The 11,749-nt window shown below is 38.4% G+C and overlaps 1 protein-coding gene across 2 annotated transcripts in view; it reads right to left on the reverse strand.

The window, feature by feature from the left end:
- Positions 1-5,817, reverse strand: part of LOC108975159 — an 18,455-nt gene extending 12,638 nt beyond the window's left edge. Inside the window, exon 1 of one of the 2 annotated variants that reach the window (XM_018943474.1) lies at positions 5,719-5,817. The gene's annotated coding sequence lies outside the window, so the exon portion shown is untranslated. Of the gene's footprint in view, positions 1-5,664; positions 5,693-5,718 lie in introns of those variants that run through there. The other variant, XM_018943475.1, reaches the window with a different exon arrangement.
- Between the last annotated feature and the right edge of the window lie 5,932 nt (positions 5,818-11,749).

Genomic DNA, 11,749 nt, shown 5'->3' on the forward strand with positions numbered 1-11,749 from the left:
AAATTCGGTGAAGATATCTCTTGAAATGACGAAGGTTACCATATAAGCACTTCATTCTGATCGTTCAGCTTATATGACAGCTCTTATACACATCTAGATGTGTATAAGAGACAGACGCAGTACCTAGCACACTAATAAATGGCTTAGACTGCCTGAAATTTGACTCACTTTCTTAAACGCGTTTTTGTCGAAACTACTTTTTACTACACGGTACCGGCATTATCTCAAGTTCTATACAACCGATTTACTTGAAATTTTGTGCGAACCTTCTTTATATAATCCTTTATCGTTACCACCAGCATCGTGTCAAAATTTTTGTTTTTAATATTTAAAAAAAAAAATTGGGAATTTAAAACAAAAAGCGTAAAAAACGATTTTTATTTTCAGGCAGTCGAAATGTTTCAAAAAAAAATTTTCGTGTTCCCTGCGGCAGGGACTACAACAGCATCCTTACTGATTAAGAATTTCTTTTGATTTTTTTTTCTCGGACCACCAGGAGAGTCAGGATCAATGTCACCAGGATGCGCAATTTTTTTACATCTGTCTCTCCCCCCTCTAATTATTTTAATTTTTAATATTTTTTGTAATTTTTTTTTTTTGTATTCTTAAGATGTCAATGAAAACACCATAAAAAATGGATAGTAAACATATCTTTTGATTTTTTTTTTTAATAAAATTCAAAAAACTGCAAAAAATATGATTTCTAGACTAGAATACTTAAGATCGACCTTATGACCTAACCTAACCTAACTACTAAAATGAAACACACATGAAACACCCGGCGCTCTCCATAATCTCAAACGAAACTGAAAAAAATGCGACCTGTAATACCTTAAAGTTTACATATTCCGGACACTTCAGTGTCCCCTCGCATTCCCTTATGCTATTTTATTATACAATTTTGTATCCACAACATTGCAACCACGTTAATTAATCATTTAACCGACAACTAAAATTAAATTTTTTCCAACGAATTGTGGCCAAAAGAACGGAGCTAAGTAACCAAAGAAAAATTAACTACAAATCATGCAAAAAAAAATWAATAAAAAGAGATTATCACGAGCAAGGCCAACTAAATTTTCAAAAGTGGTAACAACAATAACACATAAGAACAACAATAAAAACAACGCGTGCAACCACAATAACATTACGCAGAAATAATGAGCAACATAATTCTAGGTAACAGCAACAAACCGACAGTGAGCAGCCACAAATGCAGCTAGAAGAAGACTAAGTARAAGAAAGCGATAAGAAGAGTAGCACAACAAAATTGTAAAAACAAAAGCAAACCGCATGCATTGGAAATTTACAAGGAAAACAGCGAAACGCATGTATTTCAAATGAATATATGCACGTTATGGTGGTACATAATGGTTGAAAATAAAATTTTGGTTGAGCTTTTTTCGATACTTACATGATAGTGCTATAAATTTGAGCTTTCTGTGGTAAAATCATATGTTTCTGAGCGCCCACTGTTAGAGCATGCTACCGAGTTCAAAATTAAAATTTTCAAAATTGGAAAAAAAAAAATATGTGGAATCTTTAAAATATGCACCTGCGACTGTAGCAACATCTATAGTGATGATGGGAGTTAGAAAAAAAAAAGATTACAAACATAGTATTTTGCCTAAGTACCACCCTAATGTGTCAACCTGTTTACACACTTTACAAGCATCCACACACATACATACCATGCAAACGCCAGCACAGAAACTATGCATTGCGAATGAGGTCGTTCCTATCGCCATATTCGCAATGCTGCCGGGTTCACCTAAATTCGTTGCCGGCAGAAAAAAGTACAAACAAGCGACCGCCACATTTTGCAGGCAGCTAACTAACTACCGTTGCCGCCGCTTCCGACTCCATCTCCGTTGTCGCTGCCGTTGCCGTTGCCGTCGCCATTGTCGCTTTTGTTGTTGCCACTGGCAATGGGACAGTAAATAGTGGCAGTAGCAACATGAGTAACGTGCAACTTGCAACATTAGCACCACTACATTTGGCGCTGACGGCAAGTTGAGTGCGAAAAATGCGGCATATTTGATAAATTGTTGCAATTTGTCGCGTCTACTGATGTGTTGCTTTGCTCCAACTGTTGTTGTTACTTTTTTGTTGCAACAGCTATTTATTGTTGTTGTCCCTCGAGCTAGTTTATCGTGCTTCGTTTTTTTATTTCGGTTGGTTCGTTGCGCGTACGCGGTAATTAGTAATTTTCGCACATTAACACACGCACACACATACGGACACACACGCGCAATCGCGTGCGAGTAATACAGCGCAATAGTCATAGAGTTGCACTTTAAATTCAACTTTATTGCATTGTGCGCTGGCAATTTTTCACTTTCCTTTCGTATTAATTCGCTCGTCGTGGCCTTCGGAAGGACGTTGCTGAATGCTATGTTATGCTGCACTGTGCTCTGTTATGTTAGGTTATGCTCCTTTTGAGTTTGTCTTTGTCTGTTGTCCAATATATCTATTTATACCGATTCAGCCTTAATAGAGTAAGTGACAAGGCCGCGACACATTATATATTTTCGTCAGTTTATCCATATAATGGGTTTTACAATAGGTACTACAAAACGGGATATCACACGATGCCACATTTTATTCCACTCTTTTGGCACTTCTCTTCACAAAGGTACGATCCAACAATAAATTTTACTTTATTTATTAAAATTTGATGAGGAAGACCCAAATCAGCGGAAAAGGGTACGGTTTGTTGCGGTTTATGGGGCGGCGGCAACATTGGGCCGTACTTCTTCTGTGATGATCAAGACCGGCAAGTTACTGTGAATGGGAAAGCGCAAGCAATTGGTCGCCTCGATCGTGCAATTTGACTGTTAGACAATTTTCTGTGGAGCTACGTCAAGTCTATGGTCTATGCCTACAAACCAACGACGATTAACGAGCTTCTTACCCTTCACAAATACAAAAGTTTCCTTTGATCGTTAGTTAATATGGCAGATATTTGGCTCGATCAAAACAATTTACTCGGAAATTTCACCCTTGCCTTGTATAATAATCCACACAAAATTCGGTGAAGATATCTCTTGAAATGACGAAGGTTGCCATATAAGCACTTCATTCTGATCGTTCAGCTTATATGACAGCTATATGCTAAAGCAATCCGAACTAAAGAATTTCTTCGGAAAATATACTATACTCTCAATAACCGATGCCAAATTTCGTAGAGACAGGTCGTCATATAAAAAAACTTTATACATAAGCACTCGATTCCGATCATACAATTTGTATGGCTGCTAAGTATACGCTATATTGTGCCGATATCCGCCGTTCCGACAAATCACGTAAGCAAAACTTCAGATCATTATCTCAGAAACAGAGGGGCTAGTTCGCATAAATGGCAGACGAACGTGGAAAATTTACTTATCTCTTTTCTTTTGGGTGTTTAATCGTGGCAAACTTAATGTACCCAGTTTAGAGAAAACTACCGCTCGAAATAAATATCCTCTAATGAAGCCCGATGCATGGCTCATCCATCCCTACAAAGGGTCTCATAAGCACTCGAACAATATGCTTAGTTATGTTGAAAGCCACCGGAAGTTTCGGCAGCTGGAGCAGGTTAGTTGCGATCAGTGACAACAACGGAGGAGTTAGCAGATCCCTTTGAAGTTCCTGTGCCTATGTAATCAACCCTGCCTCAAAAAGTATATATCGCCTTCATGATTTTTGCAAGAAGAGTAACAAATAAAATCCTTATCTTAAAACCTACGGACCCGCAATTGACGGCTCGCTCGCTAGCGTCTGTTATCGTCGACGATTTGGACAGGAACATTGAAATTAGCTGATCCGTTAAAGCCGCTGTAACTGTGGTGAATCAACACCGTCAAATAGAGATAATTATGAAAAATAATAAAAAAAATCCAAGAAGAAAGAAAGTGCAATGGACTGCCCCTGCTCAACGTCAATTAGGTTGGGCTGGTGGCATTATCCCACCGGTGCACACCGTGTCCTTGAATTCTTAACAATAACATAACCAATGTCTGGATTGAATAGTGTGAGTTTGTTCTRGCGAGATAGCAGCCGCGATTTTTATCGGTAATCAGAATCGGTCAAGAAGTGTTCATAGACACTACGAAGATTTCGAAAAACAGGCCATGCGTCGGATGCCACCAAAGAAGATCAAAATCACCCATGAAGAGAAGACACGTAAAGCAATAACATATGAAACAGGAACGCATTAACACGAATTAATGAAGGAAACAAAAAATGGTTGGACAGAGATCAAAAGAAAAATAAAGGCGGCATACAAATATCCATCAAAGTTACAAATGAAAACGGTCTTCAGAAACTCGGCAAACACGTAGCCAAGATAAGAAAACTCCACTGTCAGTGGAGCTCAAGGATGCGCTAAAAAAGGCACTAGTGATTACACCAACGAGATAAGAAAATTCCATGAGATCCAGGAAACAATTAAAGCACTTAGCCACGAATTAATAGCAGAAAATCGCAAAACTTTCGATTATCCGCACCAAGATAAACGAACTTGTTCGTTTTGGTAAACTTTCATTCAGGATCTTTATAGGAACGGCGTACACGACACCCTCTCTGGTCTGTTGGCTGGATCCCCACTCGAAGCGAAGAAAATAATAATCTGAATTTGTTTTCTCAGCGTTTCTAGACCGTTCCAATGAACTAGAGAGGGATGGAATTGAGACTGATCTTCAACGCCGATATCCAAAGAAGTACCACAAAAARATTATGTGCGAGTAATATGAGTTTACTGCATTATAGTAACCCACATTAAGAACAAATTTAGTATATGTAAAACAGTTACTTGAAAAAACTGAAAGAATCATTCAACAATTACAAGAAGAACTGACTGGAAAGTCTTTTGCCCTGGCTTTCGACGTGGAACATCTACTATCGACCAGATTTTAACCCGTGAAAAGAAGAACGAGACACACTGTCTCTTCGCCGATTTTAAGGCCTCTTTTTCTTAACTTGACATCCCCGTAAAACAAGTCAACTGGCGTTGAGCAACACCAAAAGCTGCATCAGAATCGAGTAGGACCTCAACGAGCCTTTCGATACCAAGCGAGGTTTCAGACAAGAAGACGTCATATCGTGTGACTCGTATCAAACTATTGGAGGAGAAAATAATATGAGCTGCAGAGCGAAATAAAGAAAGTGCAATATTCTATAACAGTGTACAGTTGCTGGAGTATGCCGAYGATATTGACATCATTGACCTCGGCAAGCGCGTGTTGGTTCTGCTTTCTCCTGTCTGGAAAAGAAAGCGAATCATATGAGTTTGGTTGCGAACAAAGACCAAACTCTACAAGTTCTTCATCATTCCCGCCCTGCTACATAATGCGGAGGTATGGACAATGACAACAACTGATGAGTCGGCGTTAAGATTGTTCGGTAGAAAGGTTTTGAGGATGATGACATCTATCGTATTATCCTCATCCGAAACCCATAAACTCTTTCATGTTCTCTGATTTCAAAAATACGTTCACGTTGGTGATAATTAGTGGAAAATCYTCAAAAATGTGGTATATGATGGTATCGGTTCCGGATCGTTATAATAATTCATGCTAGATAATATATTTAATCACATAATTTAACTAATATAAAAAATGAACTGCATAAACTTATAGCAAAMGGTTAATTCTTAAGGTTTTGCAATTAAATTCAGTTTACCAAAAATCTATATATATCCTTGCTTTGATTTTTTAACACTATTTATATGCTTACTTGCTCTTTAATTTTCACTTTTCGCAACACTTTAGCCACTCATTTAATTTCGTTGTTGCACAATTTACAATTCTCGCTTGCAGTACTCAACGTGCTACTTCCACACCAAGCTTCATACGAATGTCAGACCACACAGCAGCTGCTGTTGACAACCATCAACCGATAAAAAGAGGTACAAGCGTCAATTACCAGCAAAAACCGCGAGTGTGCTCAAGTGTGAGAAGTCTTTAATCTTCACCTAGAGCCGATTGTACCCACCTTCTGCGCGAGTTTAAATTCTCTACACTTCAAAGTTAATTGAGATGTTATTCGACACTACTTTAGTTTGTATTCCCCATATACATGTTGTCAACTTCCCTCTCCCCAAGAAAGATTTGGGTTAATTACCATATGTACTTTTCTTGTCAACCATTGCGTACTCAATATAGTATATGTCACTCCGCCACAACTGTCACACACAAACTTTAGTAACAAATCTAGTCCCTCTTCCACTTCTTTGACATCTCTTATAGAACTGTTAATTTCAATATTTAATATTGACTTTCAGATACTCTATTTATTTTTACTCTTAACTTAAGTTGTCACACGCACTTACTTACCTGTACATACTGCCAGAACTGTCACAGATTGCGCTTGTCATAGTTGTGTCAACTTTTACTTGATTCTGTTTAGGCCAAAACGTCGGTAAACATATTGCATGACACAAGCCGTGCTTTTCATAACAACTGTTGTAGCATTTACATCTAAACTTTTTTAACTGCTTTTGTTGATTTTGTAATTAATAACACTCTTAATTTATTTCATTCAGAAAATTACTTACGTTTGAACTTTACTAATGATGAAGAGTTTTTAAACTGAACCATTATCCTTCAAGGCTACTCAGAATAAGAACTAAAACTTGAAGTTGTTGAAAAGTCTCCAAAAGGAGAAATGTTCTCCAGAAAAATTTCTTTTCCCTCATGCGGTGATTTAGTGTACAACCATCTTTAATGCTCCATCTTTTTGCCCACTATGTTTGAGCTCAACAAATTTACACTTGAAAGCAACATCCAAGTTTTTCAGTGGAATTTAATAGAACAACGTGTGACGATATCTGTAATGAAGCATAACTGCTTGATATTATATCCCGATTTATATCATTTTAAAGTTTTTAACTAACAAATTAATAKAATTATTGATTACTGAAAAGTGCATTTATTTGGCTGGGGTCCTACATGCACTAAAGTCACAATAAAGCCTTACCTAAATCCAACGATGAGATATTCGGTAATGATTTTTAAAAATTCAACATATTACGTACATTAAATTTGTCAAAGCTGTTGATATCCGACAATCATAGAATATAGCCGCCATAAAAATGGCAAATTTAAACACAACTCAAAAGAAGTGACATAAGAAATCTAATGGGAGTACTAACAGATCATTGTCTTATTAGCAAACATGCCAATTACGACCACTTTCAGACTTAGAAGCTTCCGCGAGACARAAGAAGATGATACTATGAATATATTCTATGCGAATACAAGGCTTTGTTTTCGAAATATCGGTCGAGAATTTCTTGACGATATCTCGGAAGTTGCACATATAAAATTTTTGTTATTGATGAACTTCGTCAGGAGCACAGGTTTCTGAAAAGGCATAATATGTAGAGTGAGAAAAGCAAAATGTACCTCCTAAAACCAGAAGCGTCATCAGACAACCGAAAAAAGTTTGTTACCGAAAATGTAAGTGATCGAAATTTCTTAAATGAACGCACTAGGAAATYCTCACACGCTTTGACTTTATACCGGATCTCTTGGATCATGGAGAACTCAAACCGTACTCTGGCGGCTCTTTCTATGCCCAAGTACCGTTGATGGAGTGGGGAGAAGCGATTGGAAAAAAGGGACAGTGAGCTTTTTATGGATTGGTCAAAGTTATTGTCGGTAGGTTGGTGGAGCCCTTTACTGCTAGAAGTTTCTAACTATTACGGTAAGGAACGGCTGACCTCAGACTATTACCGAGGCGGATAGTGAACGCCCTATGCTAAGTAGGTTAGCTGCGAATAGTAATACGCTGAGAGAAAGTAGAACTAGAGGTCGCCTTTAAATAAACTTCTACAAGCGTCCAAGGGATAACATACCACGGGAGGAAGGCAGCARAATGACGGGCGATCACACCCTGTGTACTGGGTTTTCAGTAATGGATCAGTTCTGCTGCTGAGAGCAGCATTCTGTAACCTCAGTAAGAAAGAGTGATATCTTAATTAATACCGTGGCAGGTCTTCAAGGTTCAGTTAAGAAAAAATTTCTGATATAGGTTCATATATGGCAACTCAAGAGGAGAAATGCAGGACCGCCTTCCGTAGTAGTAGTAGGATACTAAGTTCTCCTGTACTAAYCAATCCTCCAWAACAAGGAGAACRGAATAGCACCKCARCTGTYATTWCCGMAAAATCTCGGGCTASTCAAAACTCACCGAAACAAGAATATATCGATCAAATGGAAGRCGCAGAAGAGGAATAGAAAAGTGCAAGCGTATTAGCAAGAGTAACCGAGAAACTAAGTTACTGTAGAAAACGGGAAAAGGCGGGAACAATTAAGCAGATTCTCCACTACACCTAAGCAAATCACCTCCAAGAGACAAACCCTGTGGAACCTCGATAAATAGTGCGATCACGTATCGAAAAGAACGGTGAGCGGAAGAAAAGTAGTGGAAGCACTTAAAGATGCAGACAAAGACAACAAGAGAAGGATACAGCTGAAAGTTATGGAGTATAAAATAGACCCAAATTATAATCAGATTCAGTAAAGACAGCAGAAGGCAATAGCCACGTAAAGGTCCTTAAGAATATTCGATGCAAGGCAAATCTCAAAGAAGCAGATGTTAAGATTAAAGAAAGCCGTAAAACAAAAGCCGGTGCGCAACTATTACAACTGGAAAAAGGACATACTACAAAAACCAGCTTTTGCAAGGCGCTCAGGACCACCCTTCAGGAATTTGCAACCTTTACCGACCTTAAACCAAAGATATTAGAGACCTAGACTATCTTACCACAAAAGAGGATATCGCAGAAGCTATAAAAGAAGGGTTACAAGAATTGTGACGATCAACATAACGGCACATAACACAAAAGAGCAAATAAATGTGTATAAGTTAGCACCCCACACATTTAAAAAGTATCATAAGATGMATTAATATCATACGATGCAAWGCAATATAATACGACACCAACTAAATCGCTGASAGTGCGAMACRTGTAGTGGCAACCWGTGGGAAGCGCAGCGTCAGCAAACTCCATCACCGTTGCAGCGGCATACATGCGCTTAGAGTTAAGTGTAATCAATTGTAAACTTCAGTTCTTACACAGAATTCAATAAAGGAGCATAGCACCCAAATAAAGGAGCACTGCTCCCAACAAAAAGCAACATAGCTTCTGAAAAATAATTTTTAATAAAAAACTAAGACAACGTTTTTTAATTTACAATACCCTTCTTCACTAAATATTAGCTTCGATCGCAAGAGATCCAGTGAGCTCTTTGAACTGAGTGGGGCTCTTTGAACATAGCTCCCTAGTTTGGAGGTTCTAACAGGCCATTGCCCTATCGGCGTCCATGCAGTAAGATTGGGAATCTTACCTAATGCCTCAAAACTTTCTTCTTGAGTATCCCGAGTTTGGGAGTTTAAGGCTTGGGAGCGCATACATTCAGACATCAGCCCGAAATGGTGTGAATGAGAAATAAACGTCTGGGAGTCTTGCTTTTCTATGACTTCACAATGGACTACATAGTGTCTAAGTGCGATCTCTGGATCAGACCTAAGGAATAATTTGTATTTGTTAAGGATATGACAGATTCTGTGAAACCACAGTAAACGTTTTTCCTGGTTTTTTAAACACCATGCACTTTGATCTCAAAAATTTATAAAATTGATGTAGAAGTTGAGCTCGCCCTCAGATAAATAGCTTATGAAATTCCCATACTTTTTTCTCTTTTATTGCTGAACATGTCAATCAATATACATATAAAATAAAAGGTTTCAAAGAACTTGGTAGTTATTTTATTTTAGAAATGTGTTTTAAAAATCCGAATTAAAGAAGTTGGTTCATAAACTATCATCACACGCCTTTTCACAAAATGCCGACCGCCGTCCTTCTTACGTACCTGTATTCCAAACATACCCATACAAGTTTCCATATATGTAGGTATCCTACCACAATAGTTGGACACACCAATTTAGGCAACCATAAATAGTTTTGCATAATTAAAATGAGCAGTAAACACCGATATTAAATTAGGCCAGGTGACAATACCGCAACTATTCGTGCGATCCTATTGCGACACACACACATAACGCACGAGCATGTGTGCTTGCTTGCGTGTCGTTGGCCATTAATTTTTAATTGCTTTTCCAGCATTATTCGCGCAAAAATTTACCTCATGAAATATGCAACGATTATACCAAATATTTAGATAAATACGAATTTGGTTTGAATAAGGCATTAATATTAATGATAATTTTAATTGAATACCCTTTAATAAAATTAACAACGCAAATAATACGACGGACGTTAGAAAATCCGGCAATAGTAGATAACTGGCAACAATGCATGCAATTGGCTGGAGATTCAATGCAATGTGACATAATTTTGACCTAACAAAACGCACCTTAACGCCAAATGTAGCCACCCACCCATCTGGATGCCCAGGCGCACAAAGAAATGTCAGTGTTAATTTACTGTGGCCACAGTCAATCAACGTTGCAATTTGTTGCAGCAAAATATTTGCACTCTGCCACACACACACACACACACACATGATAGACATGCAGAAAGACAGACAGACACATGCACAAAAATAAACTGCGTTGTATGCAGGTGAAAGCCGCAACAATCACTGACTTTTGAATATCCCAGCATGGCTATGACTATTCGTCTGTGTGTGCGTGCGTGGCTGTGTCTCTGTGTGTGAAGGTAGTTGCCATTGCGGTTAGCCAGCCATTCAGCAGCCAACCAGTTGTCATCATTATTTGCCGACGTTGCCAGCTGACACACAGCATAACCAATGTCAAATGTCACCTACAAAAATCAACACAACAACAAAGACGCCAAATTGAAACGAAAAAAAAAAACACAACTGCAACAACAAAAAGTAACATTTGTGGGCGTGCGTCAGGCAAATTAAGTCGGCAACCGTTATTGTACACAATCACAACGCGCGTACAAATGCAACGCTGCTGTCAAAACATTTTATTTGGTAATTTTAATTAGTGCAACGTTAATTAGTTGGCAAATTGGCTAACTGTAAAGCGTATAACGCAAGTTGAAGGGCACATTACAAGTATTTCGGTAATCAGCAATTTATCTACCTTCAGCAATTGTACCGTTACGTTGCGGTGCTGTTGTTGTTAGTATTATTGTGCGCCACATTAAAATTTCCTTAATTGACTTCGTCGCTCGGCTCGGCGTCAGCGTTGCTGCGTGTTTTAGTTGCCAATCAAAATTGTCATTTCCGCGCAGCGTTGTAAATCTGCATCCTTACAGCTGAGTGTAGTTGTTGTATATACAAGGGTATTTTTCAAGGTGATAAACATTGTTGAAGCGTTCACTCGCACTGTTTTATTTCGGTTGACAACTTCGATCTCACTTTAAAATTGACACTCAAGGCAGGAACATAAAGTAGCACACGAAGCAGATCGGTATGATAAGAATGAATGCCAGCATTGACCACGCGTACTTAGTGTGATCAGTCATCTACAGGAAAGTTTCATCGTCCTTCGTGCTATTAGGGAGGCTGCGAAATCGACAACTTCAGCTAGCTAAGGACCAGGACCTTTGACTCCCAGTCTGTAGCGATAGATTTTGGCATCACCATCAATCGAATTCACACAATCGGACAAGAACCGAAAGAGTACCAAATCAACATACTGCTCGAAATCTACTTCATAATTATTATACGTTACTTAAACTTGATTTGCTACCGACCTTGMCTTTCCAGAAACCTAATACCCTAAACACGGGGCGTAGCCGCTATCTTTTAATTCCCTAAAATAT

Source organism: Bactrocera latifrons, unplaced genomic scaffold, assembly GCF_001853355.1.
Source record: "Bactrocera latifrons isolate USDA-ARS-PBARC rearing strain unplaced genomic scaffold, ASM185335v1 scaffold_62, whole genome shotgun sequence".
Classification (NCBI taxonomy): domain Eukaryota; kingdom Metazoa; phylum Arthropoda; class Insecta; order Diptera; family Tephritidae; genus Bactrocera; species Bactrocera latifrons.